Raw genomic sequence first — 24821 nt, 5'->3', positions numbered from 1 at the left:
ATTTTAGAAGAACATTTTTCTTAGAGATGATTCTTTTCTATTATAAGATATCTCGACATATTTTACATATATTTTTTATTTGTTTTTATGATAGCATTAGATGTTTATTGAGGTTTACAGATTGGGCTTACAATATTATGAGATCCACTTTCACGATATTATGAGATATGTATTTGGGTTTGCAAATGACTTATCATCGTAATTATCAATCTGTTTTCATGATCTTATTGGATCTATATTTGATTGTGTACCCTCTCTTTTAAGAATACAACTTCTTTATGATGAGTAATATGTATCAAATATTTTCTTTATTTTTATTGTTGGTATTTGATTTTTATCATGACTCAATTATAATTTGGAGAGTATTTCATAATCAATAGAAGGTGTGGAGTTTGTCTTGAAAAGGACATATTTCAAAATATTATATAACCTATTAAAAAGTATTTTTGAAAATACTATTTCTTTTATGTTAATGAATATTTTATTTTGGAACAATTTTTTTAATGATATATATGTTTATATTTGTTTTGATAAAAAAATATTGAAATTTGATTAATAAAAAGAAATTAAATCCAATATAGATTCTAAATTTCTAGATAGTTCATGGTTATCAAAATACGAAAAAGAAGAAAAAACCAAGGAGCATTACACACTGCGAAAAACAAAAGAAGAAATTAAGCGTGATAGAGTAGTTGATGAAGGTTCTTCACTTTATTCTTGGGCAATGCCTCGAATACATGATATTCCAATCATTATTCATCTCAAATTCCCATTTGTACTTTTATACAATATATTTCATATCAATTATTTATGTAATGGATAATACAATTTATATAACCACCATTACAATAATATATCAACACAATCATACGTTTATTCATCTCAAATTCCCATTTGTACTTTTATACAATATATTTCATATCAATTATTTATGTAATGGATAATACAATTTATATAACCACCATTACAATAATATATCAACACAATCATACGTTTTGCAATCATACGTTTTGCATAATTTCTATGTAATTAATAATTTTGAGTTTTGTAATAATGGTTTGGTTTAAATCTTATAATAGAGTTCTTGCTCCCAATTGGCTCTCGCTCTCCAAGCTCATTGACAATTTCAAATTTGTTATTACTACCCATCATCACTAGCATTAACAACTTCCCTACCTCCAACGTAGTAGTCAATATATTAAGCTTTGTTTTGCCCCTAAGCCATGCTAAATATTATCATAATTCTTCTAGATTTCTATTGAGACAATGCTAAACTCAATATTTAAAGCCTCTTTGTTGATTTTATGTGAAAACCCCTTTGGGGGCCTTCTTGTGCATTTAGAAAGTGCCCTCCTCTGCATCCTCTTCTTTGAAGGTGGTATTGGGTCAATAGGTGTTAGAATGCATATCCTACTTTGAGAGGAAATGATTGATATGCTAGTTCGTTTTCTTTTAGCCCTAGACACCATACCAACACCACTATTCTTGAGAAGTAGAACCGTATAATTAAAGGTAAGGTGGAGTTATAACTTGTACCCATTTTTTTCATTATTTATTTTGAATTCGTGAAGGAATGTGATATTATTTGGCCATAAGTGATTAGAAATAGGGCCAACATCCTTTATCCCTTCACCCTTGGATGCCCTCCTTTAACCCCTTGAATGAATCTACTACTATCTCTCTAGTTTTGGTTAGACTACTAAAAACATATTATTACCTATGTATAGGTAAAATTGCCCTATCATTTTCATAAAATTGGTATATTATTAATTGTGTTAACATCATTAATTTTCTCCTTATGACTATTTATTTATTTATTACACACATATATAAGCTATAGCGAATATTCAACTATATTATAAATATGATCCTTCACAACCTCAAGGTTTTCTGAAGGTTACGAATAATGTAAGGAAGTTAAGTATCCGAACAACTTCCTACACTAACCTTGAGAGGAGAGTAATGCAAAAACTTTTATAGATTGTTACTATAGTTATTAAGACTTAAGAGAAATAGACATAATATCATGCATACCACACCACATTGATTTACATGGGGAAAACCCTTTCAGGAGGAAAAACCCACACTCCAGAAGCAACTCAATATATTATTTAGCAATCAACAACAGATTACAATATACTTGCAAATGAATATCTTGACATGAGTACCACTAATTAGAGATTCAAAGGTAACTCAATAGCCATAAGAATATTACACACAACTTCTATCTCACACACCTCATATATAGGAGGTACAATACAAGAAACTGTCAAATGGTATTACAAAACTATGGGCTAACACCACAAAATAAAGTAGTGTTGTTATAAGGAGCCTAATTAGACATAGAGGTTAAATTTTACCTACTTCTATTAGAAGGGTTTCTCCCCATATTTGTTTATGAGGGTTTGGGGGCAACACCCACAAGATAAAAAAGGGGTAGTGCCCCTTGCGGGGTCAAGGGGCAGCGCCCTGTGAGGCCAGAAAGACTTATTATTTTATAAAGGTATCTGGTGTTATTTTTCTATTGGCTGACATGTTGTAACCCTAGTTTTACAACTGACATAAATCTTGATAAAAAGGCTAAGGGTTAGGGTTTTTTCTAGATAATTTTGTACCATTTTGCGGCGGTATTGAGTTGCAAGGAATTGCTGGTTGTAATTGATTTTATTTACTAGATAATAATATTGGACTCTCTGTTTTGTGGAGACAACCCAATTTTGGGTGAACCACCTTAAAATTGTCTCCTATTTGTTATTACTTATGTGTTGTTCATTCCGCTATTTAGTCTTTATTTGCATATAATTGATATTTTGTGCATGCAATTTCTAACAAGTAGAGCATATTGAACCTTCGAACAACTCAATTCACATACTTACTCCAGCCTAGCCATAACTTTCTATTCACTTTATCATTTCTAATTTCCATCCAAAGAATGTTCCTCACTCTACCAAGAGATTTCATTTCAAATTTAGAAGGAAGATGAGACTTTAGTTTTGAAATCATATCTTTCACTTTACCAATGAATAACATATCATCAACATATAATGCAATGTATAGGAAATGATCGCTATCAAATTTATAATAAACACAATGATTTGATTTAGAAGCTCAAATCCCTAACTCAACACATATGTATCAAATCTACGGTGCCACATCCCAAGACTCTATTTGAGGCTATATAGAGACATCTTTAATTTACAGACCAAATTACTTTTATTGTTTACCATATAGTGGTTTGGTTGTGTCATATAAATATCCTCCTCCAAATCACCATGAAGGAAAGAAGTTTTCACATCTATTTGCTCAACCTATTTGCTCAACCTCTAAATCATAAGCAGTAGCAATAGAAAGAGAAAATCTCATACATGTCACTTTTACAACAAGAGAAAATATGTCACCATAATCAACACCCTTAACCTGAGAGTAGCCTTTTGTAACCAACCTTGCCTTATACTTTTTAATGCCACCATCTGAACAAATCTTTTCCTTGAACAACCATTTACAACTGGTAAGCTTTTGTGCTTCAGACAATAGTACTAGATCACATGTATTATTCTTTTTCAAAGATGCCATTTCTTCTTTGATTGCAATCTTCTAGAATTATACTTCATTCATACCTATTGTCTCTTCTATAGATCTAGATTCATCCATATTAGTATTTAAAGAAATACATCTCCAATCATTAGGTTAATACCTTTCAGGTGGTTGTCTATGTCTTGTAGACCTTCAAAAAAGTTGAGTTGGAGTTTCTTCCTCCTCTAAATATTCAGAGCTAGATGAGCTCTCCTCAACTTCTTGCCTATCTAGGGGTCTTGATTCAACTCTTTCTAGTGTAGAAGGGAATTGAATCACATCATCCTTTTTAGTCTATTTTGGATGCAATGTAACATAAGGAGACTTAATTTTTCTAACAATAAAACTTCTACATAATATCATGTGTACTACAATTACAAAATCTTAACAAAAATAAACATAATATCATGCATACCACAACACAATGATCTATGTTGGGAAAATATTTGCAGGAGAAAAACCCCATAGTCCAAAAGCAGCTCAATCTATTATTCAACAATCAAAAAAATATTACAATATACTTACAAAGCAAGATCTTCACAAGAGTACCACTAATCAGATATTCAAAGGTAACTCAATAGCCATAAGAATCTTACACACAACCACTATTTCACGCACCTCATATATAACAGATATAATAGATGAAATCGTTAAACGATACTACAAAACCATAGGCTAAAACCACAAAATAAAGTACAGATAACCTTATCTCCATTATAGATACCCTATCATGTGTTAAAACACACATCAACACATGTTCCTCCCTTTTATAGCTCATTTATGTGTTTGATGCAATTTATATTTTCTATTTCAGGAGTCCAAACTTTTGGAGGCCATAACCTGTGAGCTAGGTGTCCAATTGAGAAATCATTTGAAGCATCAGAAAGCTCACAAAGTTCTCTATAACCTCAAAACCTATTATTCTAGTTATGCCCAATTTTTAGGGCATTTCAAAGGGTCTAAATTCCTCAAAATTAAATTTAAACCTTTCATTGCACTCTCCAAAATAGAAACTTTAATATATTCAAAACTAGCTATGATCCTACGATGGAAATTTATCGGCATGCTTATCTAGCTAATTTGAAGCTTTGGGGAGAATTTGGCACCCTTTTGTGCTCAAACAACAACTTACTGTAAGTAGTAACCTCATGTAAATGCAAGGTTGACACACCATTTTACCAACACATAATAAAACAACATTAAAATAATATTTAAATATGTTTCAAATTTTCCAATATTAATGTGTTACATGACAACAACTATATCTGAAAGGAATTATTCAATATGCATTAGGAATCTCACTCTATGCTCAGTTGTATTCTTTTTTCTTCAATTTTGATTTAGATTTGTTTGCATTGAACTTATCCCTCTCTATGTCATAGGTTTTGTGGCTTGTCCATGTATACTCCCCATTGGTAGCTAGTATGTCTAGTAATGGATTATTATTTATGAAATTAGCAAATTATAGCATCACCCTTTGAGGAGGTATAATGCCTCATTTCCATTTTTTTAATGATTTAATTGCATCGAAGTATCCATCAAGGATCACATTTTCTTCCTCAAATTAAGATAAGATTTGGGATAACTCCTCCCATAGATGGTTTTTATCCTAAGTGGCAGTGGGTCCATAGATGTTAAGAAACCAAAATATCACCGTTAAGTGTATCATCTTTGCCAAAATACAATGTTTCTAAATGATCCTTTACATGCTCTTCTAATTTTTTGGGGATTATATAAGAATTCTAATTGCCTTGAAGTTCCCATTATTTGGGAGAAAACAAAGTCCCATTTTTTCCATGTAGGGAAAATTGATTTATTCTTCTATTGATAATTTTTTTTCTATGATAAGGATAATTTCCATTGCACAAACATCAGTTTGAGGCTTGATGAGGAGTCTCTTGTTAGGAGAGTTAGTGCCCCTAACATTCCATGATAAAAAAATATTAGTTGCAAGAATAGAAATATGTTCTTCCCGGTCTCTATGATTTGGTCCCAAATAAAAGAATGACTATCAAATTTGGTCACAATGGCTAATTCCAATCATTTTATTCCCTCTCCATTTCCTCTTCTATCTCGAAAATACTTTGAATGTAGGGACTTTTGGTAATTTCCTTTGGAAGCCCACCCAATATACCTTCTTTCTAGAATAAGGGAAAATTTAGGTCTTTAATATTATTCTCCATTGGTGAGTGCAATGTCTATTTCAATGCAATTTGTATAAGAGATGTCTCCATCAAGTCGGGCCATTATATTGGGTCTAACTTATCTCCAGTTTCCCTAATTAGTCCTTTTTGGTCTTCATCAAGAGGAGATTGATTAGGTTGGGGATCTTCATATTGTGCCTCTTCAACTAGGGGTTGTTGATCCACATCTTGTAACTAATTGAGAAAAAATATGTCTTTTTCTCCTTTAAGAGGAGAATATAGATGCTCTCTAGTCTTTTTTTCTCCCACTTGGGTCAATGAATTTTTGTCTTGCTGGGGCTAAAATAAATTTAGGTTATTCTATTTTTTATTGCTAAACTAGCTAGCATATATTTTTGAATGTTGTCTAAGGACGATACCTCGTTGATTTCTCGTAAACCGTTAGAGACTATTTCATTTATATATGTTTCTTATGTTGTTTTTCTTGAAGGAAGGTTGCATCTAGGATACTATCATTTTGAAAATCCTTCATTCTTTCTATGAAAATTACTACCTCTGAGGTTATTAATGGATCTATATGGGATTGAGGTGTGAGTTTTCTCTTTTTCTCTATAATATCTAGGAATAGTTCTAATCCCTTTCTTGTTTATGAGTAAACAGTATTATTAAGTTCCCTTTTGATCACTCTTGTAGGAAAATTTTGTTAGGCCCAATATGGAAAGCTAATGGCTGAGAGAGGAGGGGTGAATCAATACTTCAAATCCTTTCTTCAACAATATCTTTACTGTTATGCATAAACCAAAAACTGTTGTAACATAACATAAAGCTAAAAAAAATAAGTAACAATCATACATGATTCACTCCATAGCACATATATTTTGGTTATGCAGAAACTCTTGGTTAGAGAGAAAAACTACGGTGTGGATGGCACCCACAACTTCACTACTGCAACAATAAAGAGTGCTCGGTTAGAGCTACATGTTCAGCTATTTCTGATAGCTTACCCTATTAGGAGTATTGAGATCGTTAGATCTACCTTGCTAAAGGATTTTACATCACTTAAACTAAATGCTGCACCTGGTTAAAGGCTTTACAATTTATAGACTTTGATAGAGTCTTTTACCCTGTTAAAGGTTTCTCTTACAACTTCAAAATATTACAATAAAATCTTTACAAATATTTGCAACTTTATATCTAAAATGTTATAGCAGATTCTATGTGCTCAAAATGAGATTACCTTGCTTATAGCATACCTTGGAAACCCATAAAGTAACTCAGTAAACCCTTCTGTTTACTTTATTCCTTGATTTTTCTCTAAAATCCTTCTTGGTGACCTCTGTGTCTCCAATAGTCGCAATACTCATTGCTTCCTTGTCTATTACACATGTCTTGCTTCATACACATTCATCTCATACTCTGATCCTCAACTCATGTTGTATAAATAGATATCTTATATCGGTGATCTGGTTCATTGCTTCAATCTTACAAACATGATTTGTCAAATGAATAACCATGCAAAATGTTTCATTGGATAGATGACCTCAGAATCATACAAAATCTTTAAGTGCAATTTCCAATGTGATAATGGTTCTTTGTTCCTCAATCTTGTAACACGTTTTCCCATGTGTCTAGGTTCAATGAATTTGGTAACATGTTTCACTCGGTGTGTGTTAACTCGGTATATCATTTTTGCTGCTCGGTAGACATAGAGTGTTACTCGGTAGACAACTCAATGTATACTAGGCTCTGTGACAACTTTCTTCTATAACCGACTACTCTGTGCTTACCGACCGAATATGTTGGTAGTAGTAACTGACTAGAGTATACAGAATGACTTTGGACATAAAACTAATGGCAACTTAATAAGTAGTATCAATCTCCCCTTTTGACATTAGTTGAGATGTTTGACAAAACTACTTTCAAAGTCATAACTCAAAAATCTATATACTTACAAAATTTGACTAAACAAACAGTATATACATTAGTAAATAAAATGGTATATTCAGATATACTTCCCTTATCAATATACTGTACAAAAATCTGATTTTGCATGCTTGGTGATCAATGTTCTATATTGACTACTTGGTTTACTGCTCGGTATACTCTATTCTGTATACTACACTCCCCCTTTGATACTTTGAAGCTATACTCCCCCTTTTTGACAAACATCAAAATTTAGTTACCATTTGGTGGTGGCAATTGGTCAAAAATGGATTTATACTTTGTCTTTGCATCGGTGAGAGTGGCAGAGAGGGCATCCTTGACACTGTCCATGAGTGAATTCTGAGCTGTAATGTCAGCTAACAGTGAAATTAGTCCATCTAAGGTGCTTCCCTCTTGCTGAGTGAATAGGGAGGTAGCTTTGTTGATCTGTTCTTGGACGGATGAAAGATGAGGAATGAATAATGTTTGAAGAGTCATTATGTCCATCCTTATCTTGTGCTCTTCATTCCTGAGTTCCAATTGTTGAGCCATGAGCTTCTGTAACTTTGTATAAAAATGCTGAATAGAATTTGGCTCAGTGGTCAACTTATTTGAGAGATCGATGATCTCTTTCTCAATCACTTCTATTTTATTTTTGATATCTTTAATGAATAAAGAGAATGTACAAAGTTTCTGAAATAAATAAAGAATGTGCTTGAGTTGAGGGGTCAACTCAGCAATAAATTTGACAAGTTTTAGTTTGCCAATAGCAATAGATTTTTGCACCTCTTCAATCATTTTAGCAGTGAGCTCTTTGTCCTTTAACTTGCTCAAATATTCGGATGCATCTACTCCAGATGTCTCTATTTTAGTTAGGAGTTCATCCAGTTGAATATGGATGGCGGCATCTTTTGTCACTATTGCTTCAGGTAGCATATCTGTTAACAGTGCTTTCACCTTCTGAAGTACTTTGTTTTTCCTGTTCTACTTTGGCTTTGCATAGTTCACCGAATTCAATGAATGCTTGCCCTTTTAATTTGGATATATCAACATTTGGCAACACTATTGGTTTTGACAAATCTAATTTGAAACTATGCTTTTTCATTTTCTTTTCTTTACCTTTCACTAGTTGAACTAATACAAGGGCTTGAGAGGTTTGTTGACTCTCGGTAGGTTGCTTGGTAGAGGCAACACTTTGGTTGGTTTCTTTAGCCTCTGTAGTGTCCTTGGTGTCTCGGTTGTAACATTTTCAGTGCTCGATGGATCTTGAGAGGTATGTTCCTTGCTGGCTTGAGAAGTAGCTTCTCCTGCTATAGACTTGTGACCCTCTGTTCCTTGTTTAGTATCCTGAGGGGCCTCAGTTGAAATAGGCTGGTTGACCGGAGGATAGGGTTGAACTTGTTCCAAAAATGACTCATTGGATACTAGTTTGGCATAAGCATTCCCTTCTATCATTTCTTGTTCTGGTGCCTTAGGGTCCATGATATCCTCATCAACTTGTATAGTGTCAGCAGGGTCTTGCTTGGTGATATCAAGATCTTTCTCGATGAAATCAATTATTTCAACTTTAGCTTGCTCACTAGCATTCTTGATTCGAAATATTTCCTGCCACTTTTCTTTGGTTTCATTTTCTACATCCAGATAAAGGCCATTCATCAACTTTAAGGCTCTTTGCTTGACTAGGAAGTTTTTGTGGTAGTTTTTCAAATGTTCTTTGATCTCATCTACCGACATGTCTGAAAAGAGATGTACTAGACTTCTTTCTCTCATCGTCTTTTCCGAGTCCATGGCATATGTCCACGTGTTATCAATATGTGAATACAATTATTTTGGAAGGGAATTAGTTACTTCCAATGGGACCAATCAAAATTTCAAAAGAGTGTAGATTACGGCTTCTTCAATTTGTCTCTTTTCTGCATCATTTCTAGATTCATACTTAACATATCTAAATGATCCAAATCCACCATATTGCTTCAGATTAGCACAAAAAATTTCAACACTATGTACATTTTCGTTTTTACTTTTGACAATCTGAAATTTACTTTTGTCTTCAGATTCAGTGTCACTAGACTCTTTAGCCAAAATCAGTCTCCGAGTAGATTTCTTGTAAGTTTTTGTTACCTTGGGTGTGGCAACATTCTTTGGTTTCTTACTCGATGATGCTGCAGATGCTCTTGTGTTAGGTCGCTTTGCTGGTGGAGTCAGTGATACCTTTGATGTATCCTGTTTCTTCCTTTTCAAAGCTTTCCCTTTAGGCAATTCTGTGCTCAATGTAATAGCTACCCCACGGGCTTCAGATTCCTCCTCGGTGATGGCTAGAGTGCCCTTGATAGGTGTGGAGGAAGAACCTTCTCCAAATTTCTCCGTTAATACCTTGATCAGTTTTGTTGCCTTCCTTGTAGCCTTGGGCACTACAATGCTCATCTTAACTTTTTCTTTCACTTCTTCATATGTACTATATCTTAGCTCGGTAGCATGCCTTGGTAAAGTGAGAAAAGCATCTATCTGTTGTTGTGTGATGTCAAAATCAATCTCATAACCCATAGGTGGCAAAGATTGAGTTCTCAGTTCCACAGCATTAACATAGCAGTAGTCGGTGTCTACTTCAAAGCATATGTCATCCTTGTATTTCTACACTAACTGGGGTCGAATTTTATACCTGTTATGCATCTTTTCTTGAAACTTGCTGAAATAATCATCAATAATACCATTAAAGTTATCACCTAGCCTTTTGATGAAGTCATTGATTTGATAGGTGATTGGTCGGTGTAGCTCCCAAACTACATTACCGACCGATGGAAAGAATTTCTAAAAATAGAAAAACATGCATACCAAAAGTGATCCAAACTTTAGTGTATTAGCCGAGTTGTTCTTCTTTGGCTTCCTTATGCTATTGAGATTCTCAAACAGGTTTTTCATCAATACCTCTCATAAATCAATTTTCATGCCTTTCTTCACAATTTTATAGGTTAAATAGACTACTGCACAGTGTACACTGTTTTCCCTTGCTAATTGAAAGAAACAATAGCCTATTAATCTAATTGCAAACTTTAGCTCTACATTTGTGACATTGTTCAGTTTCAGTCCTCTGCAATTAGATTCAACTCCGGTTAGAGTGATCAATTCCTTCTGTGATATCATTTTCTAAGCTCGGGCATGATAAAAAATAGGGTAACCAGCGATCAAATGAATGATTTCCTTGGTGATTTTGAATGGTTGCTCTGCTAACCACATGAAATCATCATGAACTCTGCTCATAAAAAACTTGACCCATTGGGGTTTGAAGACACGAGGATAGGTTAGGGCTTCGATCAATCCCTTGATTTTGATGTGTTCATACTTGCTATCCAATTTCCCATCGGTACACAATTCATCATATGTGTCTTTGATTTCAACATGACCTAGTTCCTCAACACGACACTTAGTGAAGAATCTCACATTCTCAACTAATAAAACCCTATCCAGAATGAGTAAAAATGCAGTTTTATCATCCGATTCAGATGCAACTTTGGGAGTTAAAGAGCATTTCAGTGAGGGCTTTTCAATTTTCTCAACAACAACGGGCTTCTGGATATTAGGTGCCATTGCAAATTTCAAATAGTCTCTTAACAAAAGATTCTTAGGGTTTGAAGACTTTCAAATGTCAAATAGATATAAAGTAGATAATCACAACTGATATTTCCCAGTAGCTAGCTCTAGGAAATGCTTGAGATCGATGTGTAAATACCTTGAAATTCGCTCGGGAGGTGGTTTGATCGCCTTTGAATCGCTTTGCTCTGCTTTCTTGAAAACTTGGTAAGTGTAAAATGACCACGCAAAGTGCTTTAAGTACACAATATACCTTATCGGGCTCCATGCAGTTAGGTCAGAAAACATTTAATGCACTCAGTGCCACTTCCTTTTTATGCTTTTATCGAGTAGCTAGACTTCTTGTATTTACTGACTAGACAGGCTTCGAATAGACTTGATAAAATTTCAAATTTTCTAATGCATCTTTAGTAGTGTAGATTTTGAATTAAGTACATGATAAAATAGGAACTGTTAAGATTTAACCTTTGAGAGAATGCAGTCCCTTCATACCTTTACTGATTAATTTGGAATAGGTGCACCTAACTCGGTAGGTAAGGTGCTTTCTTCATTTGACACAATTTCCTTCTTTTTCCAAATCATCTATAATTTGCCTTTTATTTCCTCAGTGTCTCCTCTAGGTTGATCTCTGCAATCTCTAGCCAAGTGTCCAACTTTGTGACAATGAAAACATGCCATACTAGGATTTCTCCATGATCTTCGGTTGTTCATTCCAAACCTTATAACGCAGTTGACACTTATATGTCCATATCTTCCACAACATTCACACCATATCCTTGTATTGTAATCCCATGGTACTACAAAATATTGTTGGTTGGGATCTGTGTGAGTTCGGTAGCCTCTAGTATTTGCTCAGTGTGTAAACCATATATAGTTCTTTTTCTTAAACCAACACTTGTCGGTACTATGTCATATCTATTGCAGTTTTTACAATACCCTTTGAATTTTGCCTTCTGATAATTGCTAGCAAACTTTTTCCTACATTGGTTAGATGTGTGACCATATTTATTGCAATTGTGACAATAACCATTAGACCTAGTGACATTCGTTTGCTTACCTTTTCTGATTTGGCACATATTAGCAGTATGTCCTTGTTTTCCATAGTAGTTGCAAGTAGGCTTCTTTCTTTTGATGTTCTTCTTGTTTCTAGCTTGCTTTGATGATTCTCCTCTTTGGGTAGTATGGATTCCCTTCTTAGTAGAGTCTTTTCCTTTGTAACTGAGTCCTACAACTTTGTTGGGTCTCTTTGTATTAAGTTGCTCATCCAACATTTTTGATGCTTCATAACTCTTTTTCAGTGTTTCTTTGGATTTCTTCTCTGTTTCAAGTTCATCGATCAATCTTGATACTTCAAGTTTCAATGCTTGATTCTCATCATTTTTCAGATTTGCTTCATGATGTGCATAACCCAATTGATCAGACAGATTTTGTTGAATCCCAGTCAACCTTGTGATTTCATCATTCTTTTCAGATACTAATGCTTTAAGCTATTGTTTTTCTCTTTCTAGATCTCTTACTTTATCCTTAGCTATCCTCAATGCATCAAGATTTTTAGTCATCTTTATGCTGAAATGTTCATGTCCTCTTTTCATTACTTTTAGCTGTTCAGTCAGTGCTTTGTTCTTTTCTTTTAGTTCTTCAATCATTTCTTTAGTCTCTTCAGATATACTGTTCTCAGATGATGTCTCAATTTGTTTCACTAACTCTTTAGAGTCCTACAAATCATCAGATAATCTTCTTCTAACTTTCAATGATTTTTGCATTTGTCTTTGCATGTCTGCAATCACTTGATTAGCATGATCGAACTCTTCTCGCAGATACACAATTCTCCGAGATTGTTTATAGCCTTCCATTGATAAGATCTTTCTCTTTAGGTTGTTAAACCCTTTTCCAAGATTGAAGCTCTGATACCAATTGTTAGGCCCAATATGGAAAGCAAATGTACTAAGAGGGGAGGGGTGAATTAGTACTTCAAATCCTTTCTTCAACAATATCTTTACTATTATGCATAAACCGAAAACTGCTATAACATAACATAAAGCTAAAACAAATAAGTAACAATCATACATGATTCACTCCATAACACATATATTTTGGTTACGTAGAAACTCTTGGTTAGAGAGAAAAACTGTGGTAGGGATGGCACCCACAACTTCACTACTGCAATAATAAAGAGTTCTCGGTTAGAGCTACATGTTCAACTATTTCTCATAGCTTACCCTGTTAGGAGTATTGAGATCGTTAGATCTACCTTGCTAAAGGATTTTACAACACTTAAACTCAATGTTGCGCCTGGTTAAAGGCTTTACAATTTATAGACTTTGTTAGAGTCTTTTACCCTGTTAAAGGTTTCTCTTACAACTTCAAAATATTACAATAAAAACTTTACAAATATCTGCAACTTTACATCTAAAATGTTATAGCAGATTCTATGTGCTCAAAATGAGATTACCTTGCTTATAGTATACCTCGGTAACCCATAAAGTAACTTGGTAAACCCTTCTGTTTACTTTGCTCCTTGACTATTCTCTGAAATCCTTCTCGGTGACCTCTGTGTCTCTGACAGTCGCAATACTCAATGCTTCCTTATCTATTACACATGTCTTGCTTCATACACATTCATCTCATACTATGATCCTCAACTCATGCTGTATAAATAGATATCTTATGTCAGTGATCTGGTTCATTGGATAGATGACCTCAGAATCATACAAAATCTTTAAGTGCAATTTCCAATGTGATAATGGTTCTTTGTTCCTCAATCTTGTAACACATTTTCCCATGTGTCTAGGTTCAATGAATCTGGTAACATGTTTCACTCGGTGTGTGTTAACTCGGTATATCATTTTTGCTGCTCGGTAGACATAGAGTGTTACTCGGTAGATAGCTCGGTGTATACTAGGCTCTGTGACTACTTTCTTCTATAACTGATTGCTCTGTGCTTACCGACTGAATATTTCGGTAGTAGTAACCGACTAGAGTATATAGAATGACTTTGGACATAAAACTAATGGCAACTTAATAAGTAGTAACAACTTTTAGAATCAATATTAGTCTCTATATCTATTTTAAAATAGTCTTACCTATTATGGCTAATATGGTGGCAATTTGAGCCTATAGATAGTAGGTTTTGAATTAAAAAAAATTGGTGCCACCTTGCTAGTTTGGAGTGAATCATTATCATTTTAGGAAATATCTTTTTAGCATCAAGGATGATGCACATATAGAATAGCGATGTGTGGTCTGTGAAAAAAATATTATCAAGCTTTATAAAGGTCTCTATCATGTTTCCTAGGGTTTCCAGTACCTCTATTTGCATATATTCCAATGAGAGTGAATGCAGGTTGACCCATGCTAGTATGAATTTAATGATAAATAGGGAAGGGTGAAAGCTGGGTATCCATGGTTGTATGAAAAGAGAAACCTCATCCATAAACTAGGTCTTCTGTTAGAGGATTTGATCTCTATTTTCCTTGGTACTGAAAAGGAATACAAAGAAATCTTGTTTCTACTTTAGGAAGAAGACATTGTATACCCCTTTCCAATGATATTATATAAAAATGAAGAACCCAAAAGTATATGGGATATAGCTCCACAACTTACCAATAAGGGTTCTATTGCATAAATCTTGAACTTGGGATGCAAGATCTTCGTCTTCAAAAGTAATCTTCAGTCCTTTTCCATGACTAGTTTTTTTCCCTAGGTCGTGGAGCCTCTCTATTCTATCTTACCCTTTGGGGATCCACATATGATACATAATCTTGTAGCTTTTACTTTTGGGCTTATATTGTTTGTGTCTATATCCTTTCCATTTATGAAAGTGACATTTCCTTCCAAATTATTTCTTCTTATTTTGTCGGCTCCATCTAGAGCCCTCTCCTTGGTGGTTCCAATTTAGTTTGAAGGGAGATATGGACTAGCTAGGTTTTCTTCAAACCATTGAAAAGGTGGGGTGTGGGCCATTTTATCCCTCTAATGCAAGCCCATTGGAAGTTTCCCCCGATCCTTTGGCAAAATTTGATATAGCATCTCATAATGATTTAAGCCAACTTATTTGTAGAGTGCAATGTTTTCTAGGTTTTCAGGGCTTAAATGGCTTGCCCATAGGGAAAGGGAAAGGAATGGGTAGAGGATTCAGAAAGGACATTAGATATTCTCGAGAAGAAGGAAAATGGTGACAAAATACAGAGGCTGTGTAACACCACTTTCTATTTTCTTTTCATAGTTCCCAATATGACCCTACAAGATGCTCATATATTTGCAAAGTTGTGCCAAATTCAAGATAACCTTAAAATACTCATTCTACATAGTTTTTGGTTTGAATATTATTCTTGCTTAGTCATTTCTCCTCTTTTTGAGATGTTACATTGACAATAATATTATTAAGTTATTATTTTATCAAATATTCATTGTTTTTTTGTTAAAGAAAATATTAATATAAAAATAATACTCTAGGTCATGATGATTAATTTTTTCCACTCCCTCTAATTTAAATTATCTCAAAATCTAACTACCTTGACATATATTTAAAACTAATTGTGTCCACATTATCTATATAACTGTAATGTATGTATCATGTGATTATAAATAAATATACCTAACTTGATAGCAATATTATTTTCACTAATTACCTTGGAGAAATATATATTAAATGGTTAGAAAGATATATTAAATAACTCTAGTTTATTGTTCATAAGTAAATGACATGTTGCAGATATCCCTTTACTCATTGGCTAAATGATAAGATATAATACTAATTGAATGAATTAACTATAGAAAGAACCTAGTAGTAGATCAAAATTAGTAAAATCATTTACCTAATGCTCTCATTTAATTCCTAACATGTAAGAATGGGACATACCATAATATATCAAAAAATGTGGTTTCCATATGCACCTACATGATTTATTCCTTTATTAATTTACTTAAACTATCCCATAGATTATGAAAGGGCTTAAAATCAAGCATTTATCTTATTGAGTTTTGAATTCAACTATTGTGGTTGATATTTCACCAAATCACACACTCAAGAAAAGGGAAGTTTGGGAGAAGTAATACTCACATTTATATTTTCTTTGTTATTTACCAAGAATACACTTAACTAGACTTATTCTACATTGTAATTCATTTTACTCCTTTACCTAACACTAACTTATATAAATTTCCTCTCTTTAACATAAGAATATTCTCTAATAACTAATATTTTATGTCTAGGGTTTGAAGAAGACATAATCATTTTTAGTAGAACTTCTAATTTTGAGTTCAAGGTTAAATGGAAATAATCATGTGTAGAGGAAGAAATAATTTGGTTCTTGAGGCATAAATAAAATAGTAAATAATTTATTTTAGATGGCAAGCACGGTGAGGGAGGAAATCAGGGAAGCAAGAGACCTAGGAGGAAAAGCATGGAGCAAGGTGGAGGTGGAGTAAAATTATTACCATGACAGGATTGAAGAAAGGAGGCATATTCCACAATGGGTCAATGAAAATGGTAGGTGGGTGGACAAATGCCTTAACCATTTCCAAAATAGGAAAGTACTTGATAAGAAGAAGATCTAGAAATATCAAGTGAGGCATGGATATTCTTGGTCAACACATGGGGGATGTCATGATCAGAGAAAAGGTGATACATAGAGGAAATAGGGTGGCATCCCAACCTCAAATTGATTTTAGGGAAAACAACAAGTTCTACCTTGGGTTCAGCCATAGAGGTGAACATCCTCCAGAAATAAGAACCAAAACTTTGGAAGGAATAGTATCTGGAAAAAGGGGAGAAACTCTTAGCTATCTAAGTTCCTAGGTAGGAATGGGTGGTCCAAGCAAACAAAAATCCCAACGAAGGATTCATCCGATAATTGGCGAAGTGGAGGAAAATTAGTTTTTAGATGAGAGGCATGGCTATAAACAAGAAAATTATTGAATGGAAAGGAATCAAATATGCAAATCAATTTGGTAAGTCATCCATTCCCCGTAGGCTAAAACACTCTATTTCAATTGATGAAAATAAAATTAGGAATGCTCTAGGGAGAAATAAAGAGTTGAGAATGTTCATCAAATTAGAACACTTCATAAGGAAAGTGGTAGAATTTAAAGACAGTGTCACAATAAATGAGGATCTCACATGTGTGTGTGCGATCGGCCTAATTATTCCTTTTTGGTTAAATTTCCCAACTTGTCAAAAAAATCAAATGCCCTTAACAGTGGCCTACACTATTTCGGTAATTCAGTGACCATATAATTGATTGGTATCAACATTTGAATCCATGGGAGAATAAGGTTGGGGAGGGACATATGGATTCAATTATATAACATTTTGACTGATTACTGGGGGAAAGAGATTCTTGGATAAATTGGCAAGGGCTTGAGAACTTTTATATTTGTAGACAAGATATTGGAGGATAGGGTATGGGGAGCCTATTCTAGAATGTGTATAGGTGTGATTCCCCTGTAACTATTTTCATTAGAAATATAGCTGAACACAGAACATGAAATCTAGAGATAGAAGGTGGATAGGGAGGATAACCTAGTGCTATGTCCTAAATGCAAATGTAAAGAACATGGGTCATTTGATTATAATGGAGTTGTCGAAATCAGTAGAGCCAATGAATACAATCATAAGCTAAATAACAACAACACTAATGTAGGGGAATCACCATTAGAGAAACTTCTTAGGATAAAGGAGTAGGAACCCAAGGATCCAATAATGGATAATGAGTTTTATGGTAAAACATTGGAGGAGGAAAGGATGAACCCTTTACTCACACTAATATTACAATAATTGTGTGCCATTGCTAACCAAAGCGAGAAGAAGATTGTGAAGATAGAGAAGAAAGATGGAATGATAACCCAAACCATGGAGGAAGCTAATAAGGAAGCAGTAAGGTATTTTTTAGTCTATAGTGAATATAGATTCATAGGATCAGAAAGAGGAGAGGGATGGATTCCTGACTAGAATCCCATCTTTGATCAGTGAGGCAGACAAATTGGAACTATACAAACCTGTCACTCTAGAAGAAGACAAAATTGCCACCTTTCAGTTTAGCCCTGACAAACCTATGGGAGGATAAATTCTCTACTAAATTTTATAAATTATTTTGGGATATCTTGAGGGAAAACATCCTCACAGTGGTAGATGATTCTAGGAGGATATCTAGCATGCTATGGTACCTCAACCATACTTTTATAGCACTTGTGCCCAAGAAAAAACAAGCACAAAGCATGAGAGATTTTCGGCCAATAACATTATGTAACATAGTATAAAAAATAATAACCAAGGTAATAGAAAACATGCTAAAGAAAGTTATTAATATGACGATCTTTAAAGATTAAAGTGGGGTTTCTCAAAGTTCATCAATATTGGAAGGTACCATTGTGGCCCATGAGGTGATACACTCTCCTTGAAAACTAAGGTCCCCCAGCATGATCATCATGTTGTATATTTTGAAAGAATATGATCTTATGGATAAAAAAAAATTTCTCAAATTCCTAGGCAAGTTTGGATTTGGAGGCAAATGGATTGAGTGGATAAGTAGTTATATAAGGTCCCCAAAGCTATAAATAATAGTGAATGGAGTGTCTCAGGGCTTCTTTGAAACTTCCATGGGTATTAGGCAAGGCGACACTCTTTCACCTTTCTTTCATCATCATGGAAGAAGATCTAGGAAGAAGATCTAGGAAGTTGAGATCAGAGAGGTAGTGGAAGGCTATAAGCATCACACCTGACATTGATCCAATCGCTCACTATGAAATTTTAGATGACACTATTTTATTTTGGGGTGCTACTAGAACTGAATAAATAATGATGAGGAAGTTGTTGGATGACTATAATAAGGAATAAGGACAAACTATTAATTACAGAAAATTTGAAGTCTTTTTTTCAATACTCAACTTGGTATGTGAAGGGAGATTGCTAGGATAATAGGGCTAAGAGTAGCTAATTTTATAAGAAGATTTTTGGGGATATCATTATATGTTGGATCAAATAAAAAAGTTGAAAAATCCTCATCAATAGTTGCAAGAAGAAGATGTGGAGTTATGGAAGGGGAAATGGCTAACCCCGACTAGTAGAACTCTAATGATAAAGGTGGTATTGTATGCATTTCCAATTTATTCTATATACTGTATGAAAATCCTTGGTGTAATGGAAGATAGTCTTAATCAGGTCATGCAAAGATTTTTTTGGAATAGTACTAATGATACATAAAAATTTCCACTAATTTTATGGGATAAGACTTGCAAACCCCAAGATGCTAGAGGTGTGGGGGTAAAGAAACTCAACATTACGAATAATTCCATAAGAGTGAAATTAGTATGGAATATGTATGAGGGAAATAAAAAGTGGGTCCAAATACTAAGGTGGAAATATTTGGAAACTGATGACCCAGTCATAATTCTTACCACAAGGAACCTCCCGTGAGGCTTTGCTATTTAGAATTTTACCATAGAAAGTAGAGACATTGTCACTAAGCATATCACATAAGAAATAAAAATGGTCAAAGGGATTACTTCTGTGAGGAATTGTGTGAGGGGCACCCAGAGCTTAGTAATTTACAGGATTTGACAAACATCGAAAGGGACAAAATCAATGCATGGGGGAGTAAGGTCTACAATTATGAGACCATTTCCATGGTTAAGCACATCCCCAAATTGGAATGGAAGTCATTCAGTGGTCTAAATGCCCCATGAGATCAAAGAGATAGTCTAATAGAGACTCTGAAAAATAGAGCTCTCTCCATCTCAGAGAAAGATTATGTAATCAAATGGTGTAATTTACTAGATAGGAAATATAAGGTTAAAATTGGGTATAAAGTAAGGGAGATTGTCATGGATGATAAAAAATGGCTAACAAACCTCTTATGGGGAACACATACCTAGTCTGAGTAGATGCCCTTTCTATAAAAGAAATGATGAAAGTGTGGATCACCTACTTCTTAACTCTGTTTATGCAGAAGCATGCTAGAAACACTTCATTAACAAACTTAATTTGTAGAGCCGACAACCATAAAAAGTGTAAGATTGGTCAGACATATGGCCTAAATGGCACAAAAAATATGTATTTGGTAGCTTATGAAAAGTGATATCATCTTCAGTAATGTAGGATTATGGAAGAAATGCAAGAGGTTCTCCAAGGAACAATTGATACCAAGGGAGAACCTACTAAAGAATATGCAGGACCTGATTGTAGATCTGGAAATCTTGACTGCCAAAAATAAATATTTAAATGTATTGGTCATTCCACCACTAATGGAAGACAACAAATTCAACCAGACCTCAATTCTTTTTCTTTCTTTTTTAAAAAAAGGTGGCAGTTCCACTTAATATATTTTATTTATATATTTCTTTACAAAAGCTTATTCAAAGAGATCCAAGAGAAAAGAACTAGAAAGAAAAACTCTAATCCTTGCTCGATATTACATAGAAAGGTTGTGAAACTTAAATCCCTAATATGCCAAAAAGGTACAATATATCTTGTAATGTCCAAAATATCGAATGCCACAAATCATTCCCAAGTATCGAATGCTTCCTAAAGTATGTTGAACAAGATGAAGTCCAAACCAAGACATCATGAAAGTTGTACACATTTACATAGTAGTCCATAGTCCACCTGGCTTCATAGATGCCCAAATCGACATCCATTCACATAATTTAGATACAACACAACCACGAAACCCTGCAATTATAATACTTCACATACCAACTTTTTATCATTATAAAAACAACTACATAACCATGTACAATATTATCCTGTACCCATGTCCTACAATTTTTTTTTTCTAAGAATTGGAAAAGAATCGAGATCACAATTCAGACCCATCATACTAAGTTCCACCTTGGAACTTCCCATATTTGCCAAATGATCTGCAACCCAATTTCCTTCTCTATACACATGTGAAATAGTAAAGTTTACAAATGTATCAAAAAGTGTCCATGCTTGTTCAAGCAAATATCTTATCTACCAATTATCAATATTTATCTTTATGCAAGCATTGATAATAATAGCTGAGTCACCTTCGATGTGAATATAAGAGATCTTCAATTTTTTAATTAGTAGAATTAGGTATGTGGTTAAAAATAAATTAGAAGTAGTCATTGCAGAAGCTTCTAAAGTCATAAGTGACACAAATAACAACATAACAAAATTTAGAGATGCTTAAAGAGGACTAGACCTAGGTAAGGAAATTGGACCAAAAAACATTCACGTAGATGAGGATTCTCTTATTACTATGAATTCCTTTAGGAAAAAGTATGCACCTAAGTAGAAATTGAGTAGATGGCTTGCTCCAAAAAAGAAGTTCATCGGTAGTCTAAAAGAATTCAAACTTAGTCATGTGTATAGGGAAGGAAATGGGTTGGCAAATGAGTTGGCCAAAAGAGGTTCAGAGGATAATGTGAGATGATAAGTTTGCATAGGATGGCTAACTAGTTGGTCATGACAGATCACACATATTAATTGGATGTGAGGTAACTAACATTGATTAATTTAACATCTTTGCCAAGAGAGCCATATGGCACATGCCCACTTCTAGGAGGTTTTTTGTGTATGCCCCGTAGAAGGAAGGACGATTTCTATTTAATGATTGTATTGAGATGGGTGATAGCGTTACTTTCTACCAATAGTTATAATTGATGACACAAGCACAATCGATATAAATTATGTGGAGTTAAACTAGTAATATTTGATGAATTTTAGGCTATAAAAGACATGATAATCTCATGATTAAAGTAGATATCAAGTGTTTCTTTAAGGCAATTTTGGCTTCTAAAAGAACTTTTTTTTATTCTTCAAAATTACAAAGTGAAGTTACAATAAGAGCCATGGATACACCATTGTTTCTTGAATCAACCAATAGATAAATGACACTTCCCAAAAAAATTACTAATAAGAGGTTGATCATGATAATGGCATTTTGGCACCCACTAGTTTTACATGTGGTGAAGGTACTATTGGGAAAAGAATTTTTCAAGGTATTCCATAGATATAGAGTGAATAGGGATATAACAGTGATATTCTTGGCTTCACTAAAATATGACAGAGTCAAGAAGTGGAAGACAAAGAAGCTTTGTCAAATCTTGTTCAAACATATCTTCTTGGGTGAAATTGATGCTACTTTTGATAATGTTGGACAAGACTCAATGATTCCCCTCCCTCAAAATTATTACATGGAAAGTGGAGGGAACAATAAAATTAGGAGATTCCCAATCATAAGGAATTTGTAGCCAAACGAGATAGAGGAGCATTGGGAATCCATGGGTTGCAGCATCCTCTTTCTCTAGAGACTATTAGGAGTAATTAAGTGCAAGGAAGATAATTGGTTAAGAACATCACATAAGGGAGGAGGTTTTGGTGGAGGAGGCAGAAGCATATCGTGAGTCCAATAATTTGGGTATAACTACAATTGGGGAGGAGTGGCTAGGATATGACATGAGGGGTTTCATGGAGATGGAAATAAGCCTATCCCACCATGCCTTTAGACTATATTTCCTTGTGGTACAATAATTTGGGTATAACTATAATTGGGGAGGAGTGGCTAGGAAATGACATGAGGGGTTTCATGGAGATGGAAATAAGCCTATCCCACCATGCCTTTGGACTAGATTTCCTTGTGGTTCCACATGAAATAGCTACCTAACAAACACTTCTAGATTAAAATGAAGAAGTGGAGGCCGATGAAGATGAGATGAGTAATTTTCTAATTGTTTGGTATTCTTTAGGGATAGTATAGTTGGCATAGCATAGGGGTTGCATATAAATAAAGGTGTCTATGTTTGTTTCTATATTGTAGACACATTTTTTTATTGTATTAGGGGTAATTGATGTATAGGATTGGGGAATTTTTTATTGGTTACTACCCATTTTCTGTCAACAGTACTAGTAGGAACCAAGCTTATATGTAAGGGGTATGGGGTTTATTTATTTAATTTAAGACATATAGAAAACACTCTCTATAAGTCTTCTCTATTATCAATATAATGGGAGTTGGCCCTTACTAGCTATTTACCAACCAAAAAAATACGTGGGCCTTGATGCATGTCAAAAGAGAGGTAGTTCACGAGAATATGTACCTCACCAAAATTCTCCTAGATTGGGTCACTATCAAGGGCACCTAGGGAGTATGTCATAGATCTATATTTTTGCAATAATTGAAATGCAATAGGCCTAGTTGATTGCGCCTCAAAGGGATTTAAAAAAATTTAAAGATAGTTCTTTAACATGAGTTTTTAAATGTTGTTTAATTCAGGTACATAAATTAATTTAAAGTTGTTTTATTTATTTCATCTTTATTTTAAATCTAAATTATTTGCAATGCTTAGATATACTTACTTGATGTCATGTATCTCTAGGATGGGGGCTTCACTAGCTAGGCAATATTATATCATGTTCATTCAAATTGGGGGGTTTAATATCCCAAAAAATGAGCTCAATATATTGCCAATCTAGTAAAAAAAAGTGGGGTTTTTAATTCGGGCTCTGAAAAAATGCAATATCTAGTAGAAATAGGGGGGTTTAAAATTTAGGCTATATATTGGGAGGGGGTCATAAAAAAGGAGTTTGGGACAATAATTTTTTAAAATAGGGGAATTCTTTTGTTTTCCATGAATGCATGTGATATAAACTAGGTTCACTAAGTTAAGTCCCCATGATCTCTAGTTAAATTGTAAATTTAGAGCATATTAAAACTCACATTGTTCTTTCCAATATAATATATTTTTGTAGGGTCATTTCATATCTTATAATTCATCCTTTTATTCTTGCTTTCATGCCAATGGGTAAGTTTTGGGAATTGCATACAAAAAATATCAATTATATGTAGATAAATATGAATACATGAATGAAAAAACACATAAATAATAACAATAAGTCTTGGGCTACATCCACCAAACATAAAGTCCAATATTATTATCTAGTAAATCAAAACTAATTACAACCAACAATCCCTTGCAACTCAATTTTTCTACAAAAATGCTATAAAATTCTCTACAAAAAACCCCTAACCCTTAGCCTTTTATCAAGACTTATGTCAGTTACAAACTTAGGGTTACAACATGTCAGCCAATAGAAAAATAACACCTAATTCCTTTATAAAGTAATAATTCTTTTTAGCCTCGCGGGGTGTTGCCCCCTGACCCCACCTTGGGGTCACTGCCCCCAAACCCTTGTCAAAAAATATGGGGGAAACCACACTGATAGAAGTAGGAAAAATTTGACCTCCAAGTCTGATTAGGCTCTTTAATGTAATGGAATAGAGCTAACAATAGAGTGAGTAACAATTTGGCTCTATGCATGTCTATACATATATACCCTTTGAATATCTATACATTTATAGGAGATAGTATTACATGTATATGGTGAAAATGGATAACAACAATATTGAAAGACTAAATGAATTCAACCACAAAACCCTAGCCTAACAACAACAAAGATCCATCATAACATATGAAGATTACCTAAGACAATGCAAATCAAATGAAATCACAAAGATTATACCATCACATGTCTAATAGGGTTTGAATCTCCATTCTTCCTATCTCTATTGATCTTGCTTGATATATTTGCTCTCAAATTTTATGTTCACAAGAGCTCAAAAAAGAACG

Source organism: Cryptomeria japonica, chromosome 7 (genome assembly GCF_030272615.1).
Source record: "Cryptomeria japonica chromosome 7, Sugi_1.0, whole genome shotgun sequence".
Classification (NCBI taxonomy): Eukaryota; Viridiplantae; Streptophyta; class Pinopsida; order Cupressales; family Cupressaceae; genus Cryptomeria; species Cryptomeria japonica.
This window is presented reverse-complemented; position numbering follows the sequence as displayed.